We start from the raw sequence: 26,393 nt of genomic DNA, 5'->3' as shown, positions 1-26,393 counted from the left end.
CATTATTTCCATCTTCAGTATCCTTTTCTTGAGTCATTTATTGCTACATGCTGTCAAGTTTTTTAACTGTTCTACAGGACTTCAACTTGTTTATGGCACTTTTGTTGTTTTCTGGGGAATTTAGTTTCTTCTGTGAATGTCTCATATTTCTTCCCTTCTCTTAGTTTTTCCATTTCAACTTTTGGATACCACCTTTCTTAGCCTTTTACAGTGTAAATTCTTTCAGGAACACATATTATACATGAATGCAAATTGTTATCATATGATGACTTTAGGTATAGACATGTTCATTCTCTGAAAATAACCCATGATTGGCAGTGCAAGAGTAAAGTCCATTTCTCTATTTACAGCAGCATTTAAAATTTGTATTTAAAAGAAAAATATTTGCAGCAAGGGATGAATTAACATTTAAAGGTAATTACTTAGTTGTATTTTAGAGTAACCTTGATAATGAATAGATGCCACAATAAATTACATTTATTTTTAAGAAGAGTCAAACTGCTCTTCATAGGGCAATAATGGATGCCTTTAATGACAAGTCATATAACATGTGCATTCACAAATGAATATTCATGCTGCAAGTGTTCATAGATAGTGCTAATATTTCACTTATTCTATGAGGGAGCAAAGTAATAATGTACCACAGCTAGTGAAAAATCAAAAAGCAAGTAGATCAGAGACAACTCAGGGGAGGAAACTTTTTCAGATAAATCATTGGTTAAACAATTACAGCTAATGAGCATATTCATAAAAATCAGTCTATTCATTGATAATACATCAAGTGACTAAAAGTCTCTGTTTGATGGCTACATTATTTGCTATGAATAGTTCATCCATCTTCAACTGTAAAGCTTTAATTTTTCTTTTAAAGTGTGAACAAATATGGCTGAAATTATCTCTGAAATTTGGAAAAACTAAGCTTTTTTTTCCTTTTTTGTACCAACAGGTTTCCTATTTGACTTTGAACAAATTGTTTATAGTCAGAGCCTGCTGTACTGCTTCACAATGACCAAGATATCAACACTATTTTGACACTATTTTTGGTTTTAAAGGAGTCCAGAGGTTTGTGCAGGAAGGTGGACTTGAGCTTCTCTCAGAAGAAACCACTTTTTGAGCACAGGCAGTGCCAACTGCTTGTCAGCTCACTGTCAGACTTTCAGCATATCCCAGCCCTGCACCCTTCTTGGAGAGCCAGCTGACATGGGCTAGATTACAAATCAGTTAGTGTGGGTGCTCAGCAGTTGCTGGCTCCAGTGTGTGTCCTGGCCCAAACTAAGATGGTAGCATTGATGTATCCTTAAATCCCAGCATTAGCTGGAAGATGCATCCTGCTGCCTGGAACTCACTTTTCAAAATCATGTTCTTGTCCCCAGTTTCATCTGGTTTCTCTTAAGCGCCAGATGGAGAGCCATCCTGAGAGCCAGAGCTGACAGCCACATCCTTCCCAGCTGCAGTGCTGCTAGCCTGTCTGCCACTTGCATTGAAACATCCCTGCAAGCCATTCCTTTGCACACTGAATTAGTGGTGGACTGGGTGTACCTAACTTGTTTGGAGCCCTGGAGCCAGTGTGCACGAGGGATTAAAAACAGGCAAGACTATCAGGGCTATTTGGGGACACCCAGAACCTTGGACTGAGACTCTGGGGTCGAGGAGAAAAAAAATAATTAAATTATCTGCCCTTGGGAGTGGGATTCTCCCAGCTGGGGGCTCACTCTCTTTCTCAGATCCTATTGTAACCTTGCTTGCAAATTTGCCAAATATTTGGTACAGCAGGTGAATTGGTGGTAGCTGGTTTTGAATATCTGCAGAGCTCTGTGAGAAGGATGGGATGTTTAGTACAGGGTTGATGTCAGGAAGTACAAAAGAGAGAGTTTAGAACATCTGACTTGGAAACAGCATATAAGAAACATGGGGCACTTGAGTTATTATGGTTGGATACACCTGGGGTTGCAGAATACAAAAAGACCTGACACATGTGTTTGAATGGTTCATAACAAGGAGTTTGAACAGAATTATTGTGGCTTTGGACCATATGACAAAATGCAAAGCACAAAAAAATAATATTTCAGAGGTGTGTGATGTGGGAATGGGCATTATAATGGGGTCCATATATTTGGATTCCTGGGCATGATAAGTCTTTGCAGAGATGTTTGTGGGGAAAATAACTAAAAACATAAAATAAGTGAAAATGTGATAAAATATGACTTGATTCTGCTGCGAATGTCTCACACTATACTGGCTTCACACCCTTCTTTGTTAGGGAATTGATTTTACAGATAAGAGATACTGCATTTTCTTTGTCTTTTCTTCAGTCTGATGTCATGTAGAAAGCTTTAGTTCAAGTGCAGAAGATGCAATTTTTATAGAAGAATTATAAGATTAGTAAGGAAAAAAATAGAGAGGGAGCTCTAGAATGTGCTGAAAGAGCATCTATCTGGCTTTAGAGTGATTACTCCTCAAAGATCAGTCTTGAGACTGAAGTCATTAAATATTTTTATTAATGACCTTGACACCAAAAATGGCACTGTGCTAAATGTGATAACAAGCAGTTGTAAGGCACTGACAGTATTCAAGAAGAGTTAGAATATAATTCAGGGTTCACTTCAGAATAACGCTGACAACTGGAGCGGCACAAGTAGAGTTCAGTACTGTAGCTGGAAGTGGGTTTAGCAATGAATAACACAAATTTAATTGATGAATTTGGACCTTGTCAACTCTTAAAAATTGATGAGGCTAAAGCAACAGGAAGTCTAAGTCTATAATTGGAATATATGAGACATCAGTCTGACATGCATAGCCTTAAAAATGTATGTGAAATCCTAAGATGTAGTAGCATCTCTAGTACAGAAAGGAAAGTACTAGTGCTAATGTCTAAGGCCAAGTCTGCAATATTTTGCTCTATTTCAGGTGATTCTATTTAATGACGATGAATCCAGACTCAAATAGGTGCAGAGCAGGAAAATTAAAATGAGTGGGTAATGGAAAACTTTACCTAGAGGAAGGGGATTACAAGAACAAAATTTATTTCGTTTAGAGCATAACTTACTTACTTAGTAAAAATATAAAAGAGGACATGCTTACAATTTGTAAGTAAATCAGCTAACATGGTATGTGGAATACTGGAACAGAGGAAAAGGGTATAAACTTACAAATTCTATCTGCTTAAATTTGGTCAGAAAGTTAAAGGAGATCTAGAGAAGACAATATTGGATTTTATTTGTCTGATGTTTCTTCTGGTTTAGGAAGCAGTTTCCTGCCCTGAAAAAATAATATCTTCTGGACTGAAACATCCCATTCCTTTGTTCCTGTGGAAACAAAGCAGATACAAAATCCTGCAGGACACTTAGTTTGGAAATGCAAAACATAAAGAAGGCAAGGACTTCTCACAAGGGTTTAGGAGGTATATTTCTGTGAGGTGCTGGTAAAGCTAAATAATGAAATACTGTATAGGTGTAAGAATACATGGAAGGTCAGATCCTGGAAGTATGGAGAAAAACTGAGAACATGGTTGAGGAACATGGTTGTATGGAATGAGGATGACAATGAGCAACCTGAAGAAAGAAAAGAGACAAGAACAAGAGGGGGTAAAGAAAGGGACCAAGAGAGAATAGATTGTAGCCAATGTAGATCAGTTCTCTTCAGAGCCCAGAAAAAACCCAGTGATTCCTGAATCCCACCATTCTTCTGTTGACTCAAAATATCCATGAAATCTTGTGTTGCTCTATGCTGGACTGCAGGTCTATATCTAATACTCCCTTAAACCCAGAGATCTGGGCAGCAGTCCTCATTATCCTGTCCCAAGTGGTGACTACAGCTATCCCTGCAATGCTTATGATTAAAAAGATTTATCTGGGTGATACAAAATCCCAACAAAAGCTAACAGGAGACTCACATCAGAAATTGACACTAGAAAACCTCTAGTGACATGGTGAATAGTTATTTCGGTTGCTCTGAATTCAGGAACCTCTGAAAAAAATCCTAGAGGTTGGGGAAAATCAGATATAGGAAAAATAACTCTCAGTTAATTTTGGTTTAAATAATGAACTGTGGAAAATATCAGATCATTCTTAACTTGCTTGTAGTTACATTAGCTTAGCATATTTCCTACAAGACTGAGAGAGCTGGACATTCTGTTCTTATTTTGTTTTCAAAGTAAAAACTCCACTAAAATCATCTAGGTTTTATTTGCACAATTTAATGTTTCAATTAACAGTTTTCATGGGACAGTTAAGTTCTATAGGTGACCCAAAATGATTGAAGTCCGGCAAAGAATAAGGTCACCTGCAACTTAGGTCAGGATTGTGTACAAACCTTCTGAAACACAAAATGTCCAAGATTAAATATAAAAACCAAATAATTGGAGAGACAAAAATGCTGTAAAAAATATGAACATTCAGTTGTTACTGCATTTTTTATCCACTGCCTTAGAAAAAAATTGAGATGTGTAAGGAAGTTGGGTTTTTCCCCCACAGGGAAGGCAATAGCAGCAGGTTGGTAAATCTTCCTAAATTTCAGCATGACTATAAATAGCCACAGGAGAATTACTGAATATCTCCAGTAAAATGATGACAGTTTATCATATGTCATCATCTACCTTTCTTGTATATTCTGTTTTGTAAAGAAACACAGAGGTTTTAGCTAGATAAAACTGACAAATTACTTGATAGCCCTTTGTCCATGGGCACTTCACCCAGCAAGGCAATTTTGCTGTTAGAGGACAGAAAGAAATTAACATTTTTGAGATCTAAAGGAATTCTAACATTTGTGCTCAGGCAGACCAGGTTCTGATATTAAGAATCAACTTTATGTATTAATTTTCCTTTGAAGTTTTTTAATCCCTTTTATAATCTGACTAGAACTTGACATCTTGCATAGAGGGTATATTTTAAAATAATTTTATTTTACTTTTATTTCTATCTTTGCACTGTTTCCTTCCATTTTAGTAATCTTCACATACTTATGTGAGACAGACTTAATTTTTCTAAGCGATTACCTGGAGCAGAATAAGAATATCTAGTTGCCTTAGGTATGCACATTACTTTCTGTGATTAGAGAAACATTATGGATGGCCCCATTTTACATAAAAAGGGCCTATCTGTTATCCTTTTCTTCTTCAAACTTATCTTTATGGAGAGAGGCACTATTTTGATACTGCTGAACACAGAGACCACACCCTACACTTGTGTTTCTCTTGCACACATACTCTTGTGCAGTCTTGCTAGATCAGAATTTTTCAGCCTTTGATTAAAGCAAAGTAAAACTCAAAGGATCGAAGAATCAAAACTGCTGATGCTTTTGTGCACACTAAATGGAGAGACAGCAGACACTTGCCACTGGGGTTAGCCCAGAAAGGAATAAAGTGTGCTGGTAAGTGTGGTACTAAAGGGGGAGAGAACCCCCATAGGATGCCCAGGGTAGTGTTATTCCTGAAGATTGTTACCAAAAGTGGGATCACAGTGATATTCTGTGAGTGACACAAACATAACTTGAGGCAAAATCCTGCAGAAATATCAATGAACTTATTAAATAAGGTCTTAAATATAGAGAGAGAGGAGGGAAGAGATAGGGTTAGGAAACCAAATAGCCATCTGATCTGTTTTCCTTTTTGAAGTGCATTTTCATGCTTCATGTTGAAAATAAGTGTAGGAAATAGAGGTGCTATGGCACAGCAAGTAAACATGCACAGGTCAGCTCTGGTTCAGGGCATGCAGGTAATAGTAACAATATACTATAAGGGGTTGCTCTGTGGCTCTGCAAGCTAAATATAAACTTCTCTCAAAACTTAGACTTGCACTTTGCTTGTTAGCCTGTATCTTCTTTAGTGTAGCCTGTGCCAAACAGATAGGATCTGTTTAGCTGCCTTCAGCCTGAAAGCCGAATGAGAAATTGAAGAAGCTTTTTTTGAAGTAGCTTTCCCTTCTCTGCCCTGTCTTGCTCTGAGTATTTATGTCTGTATATTAAATCCATATAGCTTGGAAACACTGTATAATACAGAATTACTTGGGTTCCTCTCTCTCCTTATTTTGTTTCCTTATGGCTAGAATATTCAGTGGTTTAATATCAGGACATTAATTGTGTCATTGACATGACCAAGAGGCAAGATTAAATCCTAAAATTTCTTATTCCTGGCACTGGATTATGCTGTTTTAAACCCCATCTTCCTTCTACAGTCAGATGATTAAAAAGAAAAGACACCCTTTCTGCATTTAGGTTATGATATTCAGCATAAGTACTTACACACAGTGCCAAAGACACAGAAAATTGTATGGGAAGGGCATCTGGGGAATTGTCTTCTGCTCATTGTGCTTAGTGATTTGCTACAGCCACGATTCCTATTTTCCTTGTTTCTTACTGTGCATTATAAGTCAGGGCAAAAAACTGCATACCACTACTGTTCCCAGGGAAGGCCTAGGACTCTGATCACCTCTGAAAGAGATGCTGTGCCCTCTTCCCTGGTACATTCCATTGCTTGTTGCATAAAATTCTAGTTATGCAATGTTACAAAAACAATAGTAGAAAAAGCATTTAAAAATTGCTGTGTATATGATGACTGATTAGTATAAAAATGTGTATCTTAACAAGGTCATTATTGGCAAAAAAATCATTTCTGGAAATACTTATTCCTCAGTTAAAATAAATTCTGATGTTCAGCACAACAGGTGCCAATTTCTATGTAGAATTTAGACACATCAATTGGTGAAATCCAGTACTTCAGAAGAGAAAGCATTATAGAGACAACAGCAACAATCATGTTTTGTGTTATCATTCCTGCTGCCTAATTTTTCAATAGTGAAGGCTTTAACAAAGCCTTTTTAAAAATTAATCACTACTTCTATTCTGCACATAGATAGAATGAGTTTGGGAAAATTAAACCCTGTGAATGTCCAACTGTTTAAAGAATGATTATTGAAAAGAATGGGATAGAATAGGTAATTGTGTCAAGGGAATACCCTTATCACTACTACTCTCTTTGTAATCACATGTGGTATGGAAATGCAATTAACCATTGGGAAGTTTTGGGGTTTTTTGGTCAAAATTATTCTTGTTTTCCAAGAAAATATTACACTTGAACCCAATTCTTGGATTCAAAATATAAATTTCAGTGCAGTGAAGGAAGTTTGAGGTATTGAATGAGTATTTTTACTTCCATTTCTTTTTAATGGCCTCATTTTCTTGCTTTTAATATTGATCCACATTTTTATGTTATTTAACTTGAACTTAATTTCCTAATAGCATATCAGAAGAAAAAAGTAATAACTGTAGTAATGTTGAGGCCTGTATTATGTTGGAGATTAGAGTACAGATGTCGAATTTAGAAGATATGACTTGGCTTTTTTATGGGAATAAACAGGGATGTGTTAAATAAAAAGAGCATCACATGCATCTGGCTGTTTAGCACAGTGATGTTATAAAAAGACAAAAAACTTTCAATAACTCAGTTGCTTTCAGTGCTTCTTATTCATATGAGCAAAGTCTTTAGTGCATGCCATGAACCATAAAAAGCTGGAGACAGTAAGATTAATATACCTAGAGAAAGTAAGCGTTAACAAAATGTTTTAAATATAAATTGCAGACTCACATGCATTCATTCTGCAGTACACATCGCCAGACATGCACTGGAGTAGGACAGAATCTCAGCATGGCTATCAGTAAAATGCCATCAGGGGCCGTTTTTTAGCAGTCAAGGATCTGTTTCATTGTTCATCCAACACACATGGCCAGGTCTGACTGGGAGAAGCAGTAGTAATTCACGAAGTTAGTGACAGAGATGGAAGGACTCTCTCCATCTTCCTTCAGTACTCCTCTTGAAAATTCTGGAGCAGAAACAGAGCAAGGAGCGATGGGCATGCTCACAGACACATATTTTATAGAATCCAACTTGATCTGCAAGGGCTGGATCCTAAACATCTGCCTCAAGACATGCCTCAAGCATTTGAAAGTCTTAATAGCATTTAGCTTGACCCTTGGCAGGCTAAAAGACATACTGGAGGGAAAAAAAAATTAATCTCATTTCCATCTATGCCCTCTAAGAAAGAAATTCACAAAACTTATTTCTGCTGTTTCAGACTTGAAAATAGCTTTTCAGCCCATAAAAGTTTTTTCAGTCCTAAAACAGTCCATAAAACAGACAGCAGATATTTTAAAACATGAAGCTACCTGTGAGACTGCACCTTTTTTTTCGATGTAGCTGGTAAACTTTGTTGGATGCTATGTTTATAAAAGAAATTGCTGAGGTTCGTGCAAGTCACTTAGTAACTTAAAGAGCTGATTGAATGCATGTATGAAAAAATTAATATACATGCAGTAATAGCAGAGCTTGGTAAATTCACCTCAACACTTCAACTCTATTTATTTCCTGTTAGAATAAATGTTTTTGAGAAAACTACATGACAAGCCAGTGTTGGATTAGGCACCTTCAGCTGAAGAACCCTGCACCTTGGGCAAGCCATAATTCTCTAAGGTAAAAGGAGAAAGAAATTAATTTTCTATAAGGAAACAGAAATACTGATCCAGAGTGAGTCAGACACTACTGGTGTAGTTGCAGCACCATGAAGTACTTTCCAGTTTCAGCTGTCCACACTAAACAGAAGTGTCCTGTGTTCATACAGTGCAGTTCCATGTCCAACTCATTCTCTTATAAACTGTGCTGTCACGTCTCCATGGAAAGCCATAAGTGAGCATGTTATGGTCTGAGCAGAGTCTGGAGACTTTCTTCCAGCTGTCACTTCCAAGAAGATAATGACTCATCATAAGTTTTGCCACAATTTTAATTTAAGTTGTGCTCCAGGCCAGAGCTTACAAAGTTCTACCTTGGTTTAATGGGAGTTTAGCAAAGAGCTTTTTAAGACTGCTGGAGCAATGCTTGATTTTGGATCAGAGTCTACTTTGTTGCTGAGTCACAGGTGACTAAGGATGTCCAATTCTGTCTCACATATTTAGATTTTACCCACTTGCTTTAATTTATGCAAAAATTGTAAAAAAGCAGCAGACAGACAGCCCAGGCATGCTGGCGTACTTGGATTGTATCTTACCACAAAATCTGGAATGATGCTTTTAACAACATTGAGCTATTTTTCTGACTATCTCTCTTCTAAAGGACATAGCAGACAGTTCAAGAGGACAATGTGCTGCAGTTTATTGCTGAAGTGGAAATAACACTGGAAGTTCAACAGCTAATTTAGCTTGCTACTAGTTGGGAGTAATATAGAGTTCTTGACCTCCTCTTTTTAGTAATTGATGTAGCATCAACAAGGTGTTTGGGCAAAATAATGGGCACCTCTACTGGAGAAAACACATAAATGACAGATGTTACCTACATACATCATCTTTTATCTGGACAAGACAAGTTGTTTGATGAAAGACATGCTGTGCTGGGGCTTTGCACTGTGCTGGGCATGAGGGGCAGCCCTGAGCTCCACATTGCAATGCAATATGAGCAACAGCAGTAATACACTTCCATGAGGCATTTGAATTTCAGGTCTAGAATGTGAAAAAGTCCAGTTATTTTCCAAGTCCAGTTATTTTCCAGTTATTTTCCTAAAGCAGAGCATCAAGCAAGGCTTTCAAAAGTCCCAGTAAACTTAAGCCAATAGGGAGCACAGCTAAAAAAAATCTCATTCCTTATTTATGTATTTATAGCTTCATATGTCTCATGAATAAAGCAAAAGTCACTTTAAGTATAAGCAGTTGCATTTAATACTAGTGAAATACAGAATCAACACACTGCTAACATACCTTCAAAGTAAACTCTAATAAGTATAGAAGTTTCAGGATAGATATCAGAGCTGGACTGAGCTTTGCTTCACTCTGAAAAGTCATTCCTCTAATGTCTGTGTCTCTGAATCAGATATTTTAATCCTCTTAGAAGACTTTAAATGATCCACTCAAAGAGTAACTCTGCCATTTCTGTACTTAACTAATAGCAAAACTTTGACAGGAAATTAATTTTGTTCACAAATTTCTGATCATGAAATCTCTTAATGAGAGAAATTTGTTCATTTTACTGGCAACCAAGGAAGAAGACTTCTAAAGTTTAGGTTAAGATGTTTGAAGATGGGTGATGGATTTCCCTACCTTTGAAAAATCCAAGGGATTTGATATGTATGTAGGACAATAAAATATAAACGTGCATGGAGTGCTCATTCAGCTGTACTTGACAGAGCAGGCTCCTACTTTTATAAGCTTTTTAATTTCACTGGTATTAACATGGAAGTCACAAATTCAGTAATAAATATAGAATAATTACTCTGGCAGCCATATCCATCATCTTGCCTTGGCCTCAGAGTCAAGTGATAATTACTGGACTCAAGTACTGCTATCTTGCTCCAATGGATGGATTTTCCTCAAGTACCTGTGCATTCTCTTGTCATGTCCACCTTGCTTGTGAACATTTACATGGGCTATTTTTTTATTCCAGAATAAATATAAATTCAACCTGAAACGCACAGGCAACCTTTTTTCTTCAGTCACTGGTGTAATAGCCCAACATTCTTTTGAAACATTTTCCTGATTATACTGTCACCATGCAGACTTTACTACCACTTAAAATAGCAGTGTATGCCAGACTTCTGACCTACAAACCAGGACAGCGGTCCTTTGATTTTCCACCATTGATACAGTAATGTCATACTGTTATTTTTAAACACTTGGAACACACCATGCCACCCAATCTGGTATTAGCAAGTCTTGCCTAGGAGATTTCTCTTCTGCTGCTCCAGTGGAGCAGTTCATGCTGCTTTTTCCTGTCTTTAGCTCAGCACTAGCATTTGAGATACAATCAGGGAAATTTATTTTTTTTAACATGTGCTTGATTTCTAAGTATTTTTTAAGAGTGATCATGAATGATTGTTAGAAATCATAGGTATCTTTACATATATAAAAGAAATAAAGTCAACTAAGCTGAAATGAAACCAATTTTCCACTATTTAAGATGCTAACATGTTAGCAATGGAAGCACTATTGCATTCAAAGAAAAACCTGTAATGTTTTTATGTCCCTCACTGAAGCCTGAAGATGCTGCAGAGACTTTACATATCAGTCTTTGAAAATTAAGTGCATGATCATTCAAATACAGTCCCATGATGCATTCACATAATTTGACTTAAATACTTACACAATTTCTGACTACTGACTCACAACCATATCTGGTTCAGCTAATTTGTAGTGACTTTATCCACAGAACTGTAATATACAGCCCACTTACCCATCAATTAAGGAGGAAATAACCCCAACTCCTAACACTAAGGTATGACTGCTAGGCTAATGCTACGCCTGTTTAGTAAGCTTGACATCAGCCTTGTCTCTGGCACGAGCAGCACACTCAGCTTGGTTTCCTAAAGTGGTATCTTCAGACACACTGAGTCATCTGAACCTGTGGGTGAAGATGATAGTGATGACAGTGCTCCTGGAAGCATTTCTAACTTCCCACTCAGTGAACAAAGCTCCCTGTTTTGTTTGGCATGCACTGAGTGAGGTTACCCTGAACCTCAGGGGAAGAAGGCTCTGAAAGACTGACATCTTCAGCAAAGAGGTGAGTTTTTCTTGTCATCTCAGAGGAGTTTCAAAGCAACTCTGCCTTCTGGCCTTAAGTGACAGAATGACTCTCTTGCTTGTTCAATGAAAAAGTTAGTGCTACTGCTGAAAGAGCTGCTGCTGATTCTATGCTCCTGTTGGGGTCTGTGAAGGGGATTTATCAGGCATATAAAGTCCAACAAGCCATTTTTATTCTTGGCCTGTACCCACCAACACTCCACCACCCCCATTTACAGTTTGGGAAGGGGTGTTGTAGCATATAGCAGCTGTTCAGTGGAACACCTTGCAGGAGATGAATATGGGATATATGCATGAAATGGGGCAGATAGGCATCTTTGGGAGAGGGAGACATGAACTGCAGAGAGAAACCTTGTTACCCTCCTACAGTCCTCTCAAACTCATCCCTTCTAATGAAATGGATAGAAGGTCTTACTAGAAGGATTCTTAAACCAAAGTAGTTGTTGATCATCCTTCCACCCTCTTGGTGAGCACAGCAAATCCTGTGCAGTGGCTTTTTCTACAGCAGCAGTGCTTCCCATCCTCCTGTGTTGAATTTCTGGTGATGCTTCTGCCTGTTGGGCTTGAGGATGGTTCTCTAACGCAGCAGACCGAGCAGCAGCAGTTCCAGTTCTATGCTTTAAGGCATTCTTGCCAGCAGTATCATGGATCTACTTGACTCCCTTCAGACAAAAAAGACTGCAGTTTGAAAATCACCACTGTAGGTTTTAATACTGAACTCATGCCACTTGCAAACATGGGATTTCTAGGTGAATCCCTGGAACATGGTAAAACTTCCAGGGACTGGAGAAATCTAGGCAGGAACTGCAGAAAAAAAAACCAAAAAAAAAAACCAAAAAAACCAAACCAAAACAAAAAAAACCCAAAAAAACCCCAAAAAACAAAAAACAACAAAAGAACAAAACCAAACAAAAAAACCAAACCAAAACAAAAAAAACCCAAAACCAACCAAACAAAAAAAACTCCCATAAAAACAGATAGTCTATCATTTTACAGTCTGTTCAGTTTTTGTGACATGGCATAATACTTTAAAAAAGGTTTCCCTATTTTTGTAAAGACAGAGAAGCCACAGGTCTCACAGTTTTTTCTTGTACTTCCCAATGAGAATTTTGGAATATGAATCTCTTTCATCAGCTTCACCTCAGCTATGCATGACAGTTGTCAGTCTCAAAGGAGCTGGTCTCTTTTTGGACATCTTTTCAATAAACCAATTGAAGTGTATGAAAAACACTGCAGAATTGAAGTTTAGGTCAAGCATGGCTCTATCATGTCAGTAGCTTCAGTACCCATCAGTGCATTGACAGTGATTATCTAAATAAATTCATATAGAGATATGCCCTGCTTGCTCAGTCACTGAACAAAATACTTGAGCCTACAGCTCCTCTCTCTAAAGCAGGGAGCTTCTCACACTGGGTCCTATATTTAGTGCTGATGGAGGATTTACACAGAACTCTTAGAGTAAACAGACTTATATGGCAGCAATAGCTAGGGTTCCCAAAGTAAGTGTTGGTGCTTAATGTTCCATGTGAACTGCAGAAATGTAGGTTACTCCAGACAGAGTACTCACTGATGTTATCCACTATTTGCAGAAAACCAATGGATGACAGAATTCCCACTTCACAAAGCAAAAGGGGTGGAGAATATTGTACTTGGGTTCCCTTGAGAAAATGTGACATGGGTATAAAATCTCTCACTGCTTGTGTTTTACCCGTAGGGCTTAATTAGGTCTGATGAAGGTTAATAATTATGAATAGGTAAATCTCAAAGTTTACAGCATCTAGATTTTACCTGAATGAGCGCCTTTTACTTCAGAGACCAATCACTCTGCTCTCCTCAACAGAGATTAATTGGGTGACCTGATCCCAGGCTCCTAGTGACCCCTCTGCTCAGCTTTGAGAGGGCTGTCTTCCAGGAGGCATCAGGAAATCCCTAATTGCAAGCTGCTGCTTTTTAGTTCTCAGGAGGAGGATTTGACTGCATTGCTGTGTCTGGTGAGTGAGTTCTCTCACACACCTAGAAGATTTTAAGCATGTTATTTAGATGGCAGGAACTACTGTGTCTCTCTGCACCAGAATGATGAAATGGACTGTGTTTGTTTTTTGGGGTTTTTTTTTTGTGTGTGTGTAAGAAGCTTTGTCTTTGAGCATTTTCAGGAGTGTTTTCTTTTTCCAATCAAATGGCTTTTAATTCATTGCTTTTCCTTGCATATATGCTGCAGAATCCCATAAAGCAACTGGAGGGAACAGCCTCCGTTCTGGGCATTTAGCACTTTCATCCATAAAACACATCACACATAACAGCTATTCCTCATAATGTTCTTGTAGGTAAAGCATTAGAGCTAGGTAAATAACTCACTAGCAACAGTTTAAGGAATTAAAGCCCATTTTGCCTGTAAACTATTGCTAATTCATTTCAATGTTTTTTTCCTTCCACTCCCCATCTCTCCACTGCACTGTTTGCATAACATGGAATTGGGATTTCTGGTGCCCTTCCTTAGGAGATGTGGCACTATATGATCCCTTGGCCACATATGGAAATTTCCATGCATCAAAAATGGATATTGCCAGTGGTTCATGTTCAAGTTCTTTGGGAAAACTGTGTCATCTTGGGCGTGCAGCTTTGTGGATAAGTTGACAAACTGCACAATGTTCAGTGAGGGGCTTCCCACTTCCCCCTCCCAGAAATCACCCTTCCCATGGCCACACATTCCCACCTCTTCTCTTGGGCTGGCTCTGGTGATTGCCAGGACTGTCTGTGAAACTGCCATGGACCTCCCTGAGAGCAGAAAGCAAAAGCAGTGAACAGCTCTGGCAAGCTAAATGCTGTGTCAGCAAGTTAAACTGACCCACAGAAAGGAGTTGTATCCCAGTCAGTTTTTCTTTTATGGTGATGAGAAAAAATGACACTTTTCTTCCTTTTCACTGTGGGGAGTGTGCAGTCTTAGTGTTGAAAAGAATCATGGATAAATAGAGAAATATAGTAAGAATATAAAAGAAAAAAAAGAGTATTTTTATAATATTTGAGCAACAGATCTCTCACTTCCTTTGTTCGAAGCATGTCACGGTGTGACTTGGGTTTGCCGATTTTAATATATTTAATTTCTATTAGAGACAGGACCCAGGAATAGAGACAAGGCAGGCTCAAAATTTAAAAAGGTACAAGAAGAAATTTATTAATAACACAAAAATAATTCAGAATACAATTCTTAGATTATTCCCTCCTCCCTTCATTCCACATTTCTTACCAACAACACACAGAGAACACTTCAGTCAGTTATCTACCCAAATAATCAGTTCAGTTCACTTAAGAGAGTAAAGTTCCTTTTTTAGTTATGGCTTAAGGGGTGTCTTCACCTTCAGTCTGCATCTGCCTGTAACCTACAGAACCACGAATTTTCCTCTCATTCCCCACAGTCCTTCCAGAGCTGTGTTGTGTTATGGGTTACAATGCACACATAGGGTACTACTTTTAAAGGCAGGCTGCTGAAAAACAAATATCTCTTCATCTCCTTCTCTATCAAGTGTCTCTGTCCATATTCCAGTCCCAAAAGAGAGAGCTCAATTTCCCGAGGCAAAAAAGTCTTCATCTCAAGCACCCATCCTCCCTAAGTATATTTCACAGTTTAAAGGAATTTTAGTGAAGTCACAATCTCCTCATAGCCCCATAAAAAAGGCTACTTATCAGTTGCATCTTTTCAATCTCTTCCCATGAGGAACTTTATCTTCATTCTGCCGACTTCTGTGGACTCCATGCTTTATTCCTTCTCATTAAGGGGGGCTCAGGTGATCAAGAATCTTATCCAGGCATTAAGAAGTTAAAATTGTACCCAGATCGTGAAGAAGCCACGCGGTCAGCTGGAGGCCTCTTCTGGCACGTGGAGAGCCGAGCCGAGCCAGGCCAGGGGCCACTAGTGCCAGGGCTGGTGCCTGAGCCATGCGGCCGCTGCCCGGGGCCAGGGTGCCGTGCCGAGCCCCAGACTGAGCCTGGAGCCAGGCTGGGACCCCGGCCAGAGACCTCCCGCACCTCCCGAGACCGGAAGCCAAAAGAACCCCGAGTTAACTTGATCTACTGCGATTTGTGAAAGCAAAATAACTTTTCATTGGTTTCCGGAGCTGTCCATCACCAAATCAGCTCTCTGATTGGTGCCAGCAGCTCACAGGGGAAGCCCTCGGAGACGGGACAGCCCCCTCCATTACTGGGCCACATGGAGCTTTCCCTGAGGGGAAGCCAACCCTCCGCCCAGGCACGTGAAACCAACACAAAGCAGGAAATTGTGTGTTGTTCTTTTTCTTTTATTTAAGCAATCTTTGTTATCTGCTATTTTCCATGACTAGGCAATGGCCTCCAGGCTTTGCACTGCACCAACTCTGGTAGTCCTCAGACAGAAAATCCATGAATGCAAGACAGATGGGACAGTCCAGAGCTGAAGAAAGAAGCTGAAGAAGAAAGTAGTGAAGTGGATAATTTCCCAACAACACCTCATCATATTGTGGATATAACTGAAAATCCAAAATGTGGTTATGCATAATGTGAGACCACACAGCTATCATCTATCGCTCTCTTTAGGGTTTTGCATGAAATTTTATTTACTTTTCTAGCTTATCAGCATAAATGCATGCAGAAAATAATTTTGTAAATCCTAGAGCAACTGCATGACAGAAAAAGTACCCAGTTAATTATATATTACTGGAAATATGTTGCTCTGGATTGATTGCCTTGTTTTGGAAAGCACTTGTACATGAAATATTTGATGAAGAATAACAATAGGAAGCAGGAAATCCAAAACTCAAGAGAAGAAATAAATCTGAAGGAAACAGAGTGAGGCAAATAAAACACAGAAAAAAATAAAAGGGCTTTTGTCTCCAGGAAAAAGTGGTGAATATTGTTACTCAGTTGACTCAAAGTCAGATCAGGTTGAGGGTTTTGATTCAGGAGGTTGCTTAAACGTATCCCTCTGCATCTGAGTAATTCCCCTGGGACTACTTACATGTTTAATTTAAACTTGTATTTAAAATGCTTGCCTTCTGAAGGATATAGTACATAAAGACTGAGTAACACTTCTTGGTGTGATGCTAAACAGCCACATGTTCTGTGCCAGATGCAATTCTTAGAATTGCTGCATCTGGTCACGTGTATATGTGCTGGGTTTTGTCTGCATTAGCAACATCTGCAAGTTTTGCTCCTTTCAGCTGGGAGTGAATCCAGTGCTCTATTTTGGGAATTACTCTGCTGCCAGAACACCCCTAGCAAACTACCTCCATTCATAACAAGAGAGTTCATAATCTGTTCTTCTAAACTTTTTCTTAATTATAAAGAGCTTAAAACTGTGAATGGTACTATTGAATCTCACTATTTTTTAGCTAATTACTGACATTATTTCTATTTTGGGGGGGTATATTTTCATCTTTGGAATTCAGTCAGATCTTCTCCTATAAAGCCAAGTTTCATCATTATTCTGTGCTAAAGGCTGAATTTTAAAGCATGCCAATACAGCTGGCATGACATTGGCCTTCCTAATTCAAGGACACAAAGGATTACCCTAAACTATAAGCAGAAAAAAATCACATTTGTTCCATTAATCAAGGTTTTTGTGGGGTTTTTTGTCAAATATGATTCATACTTGCCTCACAGCAAGGTGTCTGAGCAACTTGGTGTTTCCTGGAAGCCCTTTGGTTAGTAGGAGCTGAGCATTGAACCATGCAGTTTGTCACCTGCCACACTATTTACAGAGCCAATGAATGGGAACAAAATAGTGCAGAGCAGAAACTGTCAATAATTCACACTTGGTGACGGCAGGAAAACTTCAGCAAGTCCCATCATTTCAGTTGATAAACAGTAACAGATTCTCTTTCTTTCAGCTCTTGATTCCTCCACAGATTTTTTTCCAACTATACTTTAAAAAAGTTTTAAAAGAAATAAAAAGAAATAAGAAGAATTTTTTGGAAACCAGAAAATCCTGTGTTCCTTATAAAACTTGGAATTGTAATACTTGGTGTGTCAAAAAATGATGGAGCTCGTGCCTTCAGGAATAAAAGGAAATAATGGAACAAGCTGTTCCCTGGGCAGAGGAAACAAAAAGCCTGGCTTTCAGCATATCTTTCTTCCACTCTTTCACTCTCTTAACTGTTTGAGTGTCTGATTGCCCAAGAAAAATAAGATTGTCATTTTATTTGTCTTCTTTCCCAGTGGGAACTAACAGCCCTTTATCTTCTCACTTTGTTTTCACCAAACTCAGAGAATCTCTGTCAAATCTGATTAAAATGCAGCAATGGATTAGAAATCAGAAGACCAGCTTGTACCTACACATGCAGAATGAGTGATGAAACAAGCCTCGTTTCAATGGGAGATCAAGCTAATGTCCTCCCACTCAGTGAGATATTTCTGAAATTTTGCTCTAGAAACCAAGGCAGTTCTGTCTGCCACAGAGAAAATGTCCACAATCAAATGCAAACACAAAATGTCAGCTAAGGCAACTCTTTATTTCATTAATTCAGTATAAAGGGTATGAAAACTTCGGGGTGAGAAGACACATTGCCACCTCACAGTACAGTTTGTGCCATGAGTGAGTAAGCACAACTGAGCACGGCTGAGGCAGCAGGCTCCATCCTCCAGGGCTGTGGAGGGGATGTCTGAGTGGAGAACGAGGGCTGGGATTGTTTGAGGCTCTGTGAAAGACCACAGCCTCATATGTTCACACAAGTCTTGCCCAACATTGTCCTCGTTTTCTGACAGTCTTAGTTTAATAATGAATTTTAGACAGAGCTTGAATGAAAGATGCTTTATAATATCCTGTAAAGTCCTGAGTGACTCCACTGAAAATTTCCTCGTGTCTTTGATGAAAGATCTCTGGCTATGTAAAAATCTTTCTTGATTAGTGAAGTCAGCTACTGTTGGGATGATTTGGGTGGATTTATTTCCTCTTTTAAATTCAAATTACCTCCAAATAAGTTTTCAAGGCACTGCCTATAGATTAAAGGATAGGAGGAATGTGACACAGAATATTTCAGTAGAAGATTTTCCTCAGAAAACTAATCACTTGGGATTCTAGTTCTGTTAAATGAGTTCTCCAAGCAGGCTCAGAAGTTTCAGCTGCAGAATATATCTGACCCAAAATGTTACTGAATACAGTCAACATTCCATAGAGGGCAGCTCAACAAGGACACCCTGTGCCACATAAGGAGCATTTGGAATATTGGAAATCACATCTTTTGTGTTCTCATGCCTTACCCATGGTTCAGTTTTCTTGTTGCTCCATCCAAAAAGCCTTTTCTCATTAATGCTTGGGGAACAGGATAGGTTCAGCAGACTTGGGAGGTCTCATAGCAGGATAGTGTGGCTGACCGCCCATCATCAGCCCGAGTGCCTCACTCCCAGGCACCTGCTGGGGTGGGCAACTATGAGGAAGGGCCAAGGGGATGGCTAAAACCGAGAAAGATCCTTGGCAGGTGTAAGGGAAGTGTGGTGGCAGTGGAGTGGGGGAGATAGGTGTGTGCCACAGTGGCAAAGAAATTAAAGGAGAGAGGTTGGTGGCTGGAGATCTGAGAGCGAGAAGATCAGGCAGAGGAACAGCAGAGCTGCTCTGAAGCACCTGAAAAGGAGAAAGCAGGTTTAAAGATTCCCTTTTTCAAGGACTGTGTATGCAAGTGTGCTGGCTGTGCATTGATTGTCACTTGGGGGGAGAGCAAACACGAAAATTTTTCTTCCCTGACACCTTTCTCTGTGAGATGATGGGACCAATTGGAGGCTGCTCTGCTTGGTGACAGCTGAGAAACCAACTGGAGAATTTAGTCTGCCACTGTGAATTCACATTCTGAAGTTAGTAAACCCCAGGAAAGCTCTTTTGTTTCCGGCCTCTCACAAGGTAACACTGGCCGGTCCGGGCCCCTTCCCATGCGGCCTGGGCAGGGAAGGGCTGGGCCTGGGAGGCCGCTGGGCCCCATTGTTCAACCAGGGGCCCCATTGTTCAACCAGGGGCCCCGATGGCCAGGGGGAGGAGAGGCCCTTTGCTAAAATCCCAGCACCTTCACCCCTGGTGTGGCCATGGCTCGGAGCAGCCGTGGGGTGGCCAAGCCTGCCCAGCCGCCCACAGGGCCGAGGGGAGAGGCAGCTGAGCCCTCTCTGGCAGAGCCCTTCCACACCCTCGCTGGGCAGGGTGCAGGGAGCAAATCCTTTTGCAAGCTACAGGGATGCACTATGAAATTACTATAAACCATGGAAAAAGACATGGGGGTTTGGAGTGTTCAATTTAATAGATCATTGAGTAAAAGTACATGTGTTGAGGATCCTTTGCCCCAAGGGTAAAAGGGGATCTCTGTTCCTGGGGATGGAGTATGAACAGAGAGAAAGAGAGATGAAGAGAACTTTTTGCTTTTTGAATAGTTCATTCTTAAATGTAAATGCCTCATGAGTTTAACACGACCCAAAAGCACAGTTTTGGGAGAGCTGTGAAGATGGGAGGAAAGTGGAAAGTGAAGCCACGAGAAAACAGTTTTTTTCTTTTCTTCTGGTGGAAAAAATCCCTATAGCCAAGCAAAAAGGAGACTCCTCTCCCTAAAGTGAACTGAAAAAGATTATTTAAGTTGGTAAGTGACTGAAGTGTTTCTGTATGTTGCTGTTAAGAAGGAGAAGAGGCTATGGGAGAGGGAAGGAGGCATGGTTTAAACATTTTATTCCGAATTTATTATTTCTTTATATTGTTAGTAAAGTTTTCCTTTACACACTTTAAGGCCCACCTTGCTTTAGCTCCTAATTCTATCTCACAGCAAAAAAATTAGTATATTGAAATTGGCAAATCTAAACTACTACATTAATTAGTGTTTCTGCCTGGTTTCAAACTGGAACCAAGACAGCAAGTCACAGGCTCATTTCAATTTTACATCTTTTGGAAATTCAGAACTGTGAATAAATTGTTATATGACACTCTTCTAGCTTCTTGATTTATTGTTTAAAGGACAGCTTTAAAAAGAGGCATCTCTTTTGAGCAGTTTGAGAATAAAGGAGGGCTGCATTTAAATATATATATATTTTAACAGGAAGGAGGCAGTAAATAACAAACATATCCATAGGTTTGTGCTCCCATACATAATAGCAATATTGAGTACATTCTTGTGTAGCTTAAGAAACAGTGAAATTTCTTTTATCATAAAATTCTCTCACGCCACTTTGAACACATTTTATGAACTAACTTTAGGGCTCGATGTAAATCTGCTCAGAATTCTGAGAAAGGAGAGGTTTATTAATCTGGAAAAAGTGTCTTTGCTTAGAGCCAGCTTTAGAATCCATTTAAAATAGGAATTTTTAACAAGTGAGTAGTATTCCCTCAGTTGCCCTTAGATTTGCTTTCTTTCATAGGTACTGGGCAGAGCCAGTACATTTTCACTCCTGGAAAAAAGTTTTTACATCCCTGAACAGATATTAAACATGATCAGCATAATATCAGTGTATCTGACAAGATTCAGCCCACACAGTTTGTTCCTCCAGAGCTGACAGAGCTCTTGCTAGCCCTTATATCCCAAACTAATCAAATAAGAAAGACTCAATGAGCTCCCACTACTAAAGCAAATGAAGTCGAATACTAGACAATTTTAACAAAACTAATAAGGTTTCAGTCATCAGTGAACATACCAATTCTGCTGAAATGAAATTTCTCAGTGAGCCAAGTGCAAGGCATGTTTAATTCAATATTATTGCCAAATGTTGACTGGCTGTGGAGAGCCCTATCTTCAGATATTCAAATCTAGCCTACTCCAGGCTCATGTAGGGATTCTGTCACTTGCATTATCTTGCAAATGTACCTACTTTTAAAGGGTGCTGTCATTGTCAGGTTTCATAAAGGAGTCATCATGAATCTGAATACATGTTATACTCATCTGATAATTTAAAATTTGAGCCTATGGATATGCCTATTTCTTTTACACTGTAGAATGATTTAAAATGTTTGATTATTTAATTTACTTAGTGAAATTGAAGTAAATTAGCCTGATACTGTTTAAGCTGGAACATAATTTTAATGGTGTAATTCATAGAAGACAGGAAAATTAATGGCCTTTAGCTGCTCCTTTGGATCTTTGGCATTTAAACCCACTGGTTTCCCAGTCTTGACAGTCATGCTGGTAGGTCATACAATGCTGGCTGTTGTGCAATGTTGCATTTTCCTTCTACTCTCCCCCAAGCTAAAGCTAAAGGATATGCAAGAGGAAAAACCTGACCAAGTCATAGCTCATCTCCCTGCTTTTGTCAGACCAGAACCACCCTGGTCACAAAAGTCATCATGTTGTGGAAGGCACACAGCCTTCCTATTAGCATCATATCTGTAAAATCCTGTGCAGAGTCTGACAGGTTGATTTGTGCTATGGACTTTCAGCACTGGCCTTAAACTTAGGCCAAATAACTCCTTTGCAAAAGGCATGTGCAAGATGCCTGGGGCAGATTCCATATGAGACCCAGGTTCTTTTGTCCTTCTTTATCTCTCATGGCCATGTGTTCTGGTTTTGGCTGGGATTTTGGTTAGTTTTCTTCAGAGTGGATGGTATGGGGCCATGTTTTGGATTCGTGCTGGACACAGGGTTGATAAAATAGAGATGTTTTTGTTATTGCTGAACAGACTTACACAGAGCCAAGACCTTTTAGGTTTTTGTATTGCTGACAAGGAAGTTGTGGCTGCATGTGATGTTGGGAGGAGACACAAACAGGACAGGTGACTCAAACTGACAAAAGGGGTATTCCAGACTGTATGACATCATGCCTAGCATATTAGCATGGGGGAGGAAAGAGGAAGTGCAGGGATATGTTTGGAATGATGGAGTTTGTCTTCCCAAGTAACTGTACCATCTAATGGAGCCCTGCTTTCCTGGAAATAGCTGGACACCTGTCTGCCCATGGGAACCCATGAATTCCCTGTTTTGCTTTGTTTGTGTGTGTGGCTTTTACTTTCCCTATAAAACTGTCTTTATCTCAACCCAGAAGTTCTTCAGCTTTTACCCTTCCTATTGTCTCCCCAGTCCTGCTGGTGGGGGACTGAGCATGAGGCTGTTTGGTGCTTGGTGGCAGGCTGGAGTAAAACCATGACACCAAAATTTCCTATGCTTTTTTAGAACTCTCATCCTTCATACTTCATGCTGAACCAGAGGAACCACCATGGTTAGCCTCTGTACAGCTGTCAACCTCACTGTCACACAACCATCTTATACCCACATTCAAAAGTTTGCAATGCTTTCTTCTCCCAATGTTTTGGTGTCTTCTCTATTCTAAGACATTTCATTCAGGTATCCTTTTCTGTTCCAGTATCACAGTGGTGATATCTGAGACATTTATGTGTTTACTATGTTTTAGCATTTAAAGAACAGATCTTATTTTGTTTTGTGTCAGCTTCAGAAAATGTAAAATCTAATTGCTTCTGTTCTATGGTCCTTCTTCCTTTATCAGATCTTTAAAAAGGCTATGACTAACATGTTCCTCCTTACTGTCAAATATCTGGATATGGTTAGTAACAGCATTGTTTTGTCTGTGTTATACTTCAGGAAAACTAATTTTAGATTGGTGATGCATCTATTAGTATTAGCATTTCCCCTCCTACTAAAAACCATGAACAGGTTATCACCAAATTGCTGGAGATTTGCATAGGGGACACTAATTTATTTTATTCTCCTTCATTCACGGCTGTAGTATGTCCCTTTAGGAATGGTAGGTCAGGTGCAGCTTCTTGGAGGGTAAAGCAGATGGTTCCTGTCTATCCAGCAGCTGGGCATACGTGGATGGAAAAACTTTGCAAGACAGGTGAGTGTAGAAGAGTTACAGCAGAGAACTGGGATCCTGCAACTCAGGAGGAGCAGACAGACAGACTTTAGAGGCTGATGGCAAGGACTACCAAGGATGAGAGGGGATTAGTCAAGTTTGTGACAACCTAACAAAGTCACTGACTTGACCAAAAGCAAACTTGTAATCAAGGACGATATGTTTAGGAAACCTTCCTTATTTTTAATTTGCTCGAATTGGTAATTTTGTGCTTTTTCTTTTTAGTCTTTTGGTTTTGGTCCAAGGCTAAATAAAAAATTGCTTTCTGAGTTTCAAAGTCTTTCAATCTTCTTTGGGGATCTCATTATAAAGAAAAGGTCTAGGCAGTTCCCTCGCAAAAACCTTGGCTGACTCTGGTTTCTGTCACAGTTAGGTAGTTAAGATACACTAAATATCTCCCTTGCTTGTAAGCTTCAAACCACTGATCATAATGAGTGAATTCAATGCAACAAAAGACAGATATCCGTGATATTCAGTATTTGTACCATTTGCACAACTTAATGACACCATCTTGCAAGGCCCATGTGAACTGAGCTGTATTCAAAAACCTGTGAGTACCATGCTCTAGGTGACCCTGCTTGGGCAGGAAGGTTGGACTAGATGACCTCCAGTCTTCCTTTCCAGTCCCACCTGTTCTGTGATTCTGTGAACAAGCACCAAGTACAGCAGTACTACTTCTGGACTATTTGATCTCTTTGGGATTTGGGAGTTTCTGCAGTTGATACCTCAAGAGGAATCTTAGTCAGTATATGTTCCTGTCTAGATCACTGGCTCTTTGGGGCTGGTGGTACCAAGCCTTGACTGTCTTCTCCCAATAACTAAGTGTAGCTGAGTGTAACTAAGTGTAAGCCTGATTCAGGTAGGCATTGCCTATATGTTGCTTGTTGTGCCTTCAGACTGAATATTTGTGCCTGATTTGGTGTTTGCTCCTCATCCTGAATCCTGCAGTGTTGATTTAATCTCCTGGTATTTGAGTGTTAGCCACTCCTTTGCCTTTGTTTTTGGTTTCATGTAGTTCCTAATATGAGTGCTCCATGCTGACAGTCCAGCCATCATCAGCTCCTTCTTATTGTCATAGAGACTGGTGTTTCTGCAAGGGTGTCAGCATCTTGGCATGTCACTCTGAGCTTTACACTTTCCAAAGGTAGTGTATGATTTAAATAAAAAAAAAATAAATAAGAATAAAAAATAAAATAAAAAAGAATAATAAAAATAAATATCACATAATAGAAGCCTATGCTTTGTTGCAGATTATATTGGACCATCCTCATCCTGATATTTAGGAAACATATAAAGAATATCTTCAAAAATAACATTAATTTCATTATGTACAAGGTTTCCTTGCCTCTTTGGGGCCCCAACCTAATGTGGAGTTGCTGATTCACTGGGAGAAAGATCTTGTATTGAGAAATTTTCAAATTGACAAGCCATCCCTTATGAGTTGACTATCTTCTGAAGTGCTAGAGAAAAAAAAAAATAAAAGTGACCAGTGCAATTAAATCAGTTTGGTGCTCAGTATGCCAGCAAATGATATGAAAGATGATCCACAGAGACTTTGTAAAGATTTGGTAAAGAAAGAAATGCAATGATATGAAAATGGGAAATGATAACAGCAGTGAAAATATCCAGGTGGCTCATCTAAAAATGATATGTTTGCAGTCTGCTCTTATGTGAAGCAAACCTTAACTGAAGGAAAAATAATCCAAGCTAGGTATTCTGAGGAATAAAAGCAGCAAATGGGCCATGACTGGAAAGAAAACAAAACTAAACAAGTAAGCTCACCTGCAGAATAAAGAGCCATAATTGGTGTTTAATGCATTCTGCACTCTGAGATTGATGCTGATTGTGATAAACAGAGGAAGGCATACATATTTCAGAAAACAAGGGCTAAAAATGAGTAGATAGAGAGGGAGAGATAGGCACATACAGACATGCATAGAGATTCCCTTATGTGCAGATATACATGCATACACAAACACATGCAGACACGTGTGTACATGCAGTTACAGCTGGCTAGATTTCTTATTGAGACTCTGCTGCAGTGATGTGTCAGTGATCTGTGTGTACTGTGTCAAGAAGGTTATTCTCAGATATTTAGGTGTGCTTAGAAGCTTGAGACTCTCCATGTCCTTGGCTTGAAAGCATCTGTGTCTTTGTAAGCTTTTCCTTGCTATGCAAAAGTTTATGAAGAGCTGTGCTGATTCAGACCAGTGCTGGCCCAGTATTCTGTCTCAGCAGTGGACACAGGTTGATTCCTAGGGCAAAGAACAGGGCAAGCACATGATATTTGCCCTCATACATTCCCAACTCATACATTGCAGCTCTGAAGATTTTATAAGCTTGGTAGCCTTTAGTGGAGTTTTATTCCAAATACTCATTTAGCTTCTGCTTGTATCCATGTAAATTTTTTGGCATCCAAAATGGATTGGTCTTTTAGAAAGAGTGGGAAGAGCTTATCTCCTTTGGTTTATTTGCATCAAGCTCATATCAGCCTTATTTCATGACATCACATATACCAGACATACACACATACACAATAATATGTCTCTGTGACTGAAATATTTGGGCTCACTGTGTGTGGCAGAAAAGAGGATGCAAGTATAGAGCTGGGAGCCAAGTTCTCCTGAAAAATATCCCAGGGACCAGGAGTTGCTAGGCGGATTTTGCTGCAATTCACTCTCTGAGTTGTCACTGAAAGTAGGTTTGAGGAAATGACTCACCTGCAAGGACACAGTGGGAAGGACAAGTTATTTATGAACCTTTTAATTTAATTGTTGATATTTAGACTCCATCTGGCATAGTCACTTCAGATTTTCTCTCTTCAGACAAGTTAAGGATCTTAGCTAATACCACAGTAAAACCTGACTTGTTTGACTTTAAAGGCTTTTGTCTTGGAGGAGGAGTTCATTGGAGATGAAAGCTTGGACAGATCTACCTCAAAGCTATGGTCAATATTTATTTCCTCAGTTATGCTTATTAGTTGTATCCTGCTTTATCAAAAATTACCTTGTGTTCCCTATGAAGAGATCCCTAGCATCTGTTGCTTATAG

Source organism: Erithacus rubecula, assembly GCF_903797595.1.
Source record: "Erithacus rubecula genome assembly, chromosome: 3".
NCBI lineage: Eukaryota > Metazoa > Chordata > Aves > Passeriformes > Muscicapidae > Erithacus > Erithacus rubecula.
This window is presented reverse-complemented; position numbering follows the sequence as displayed.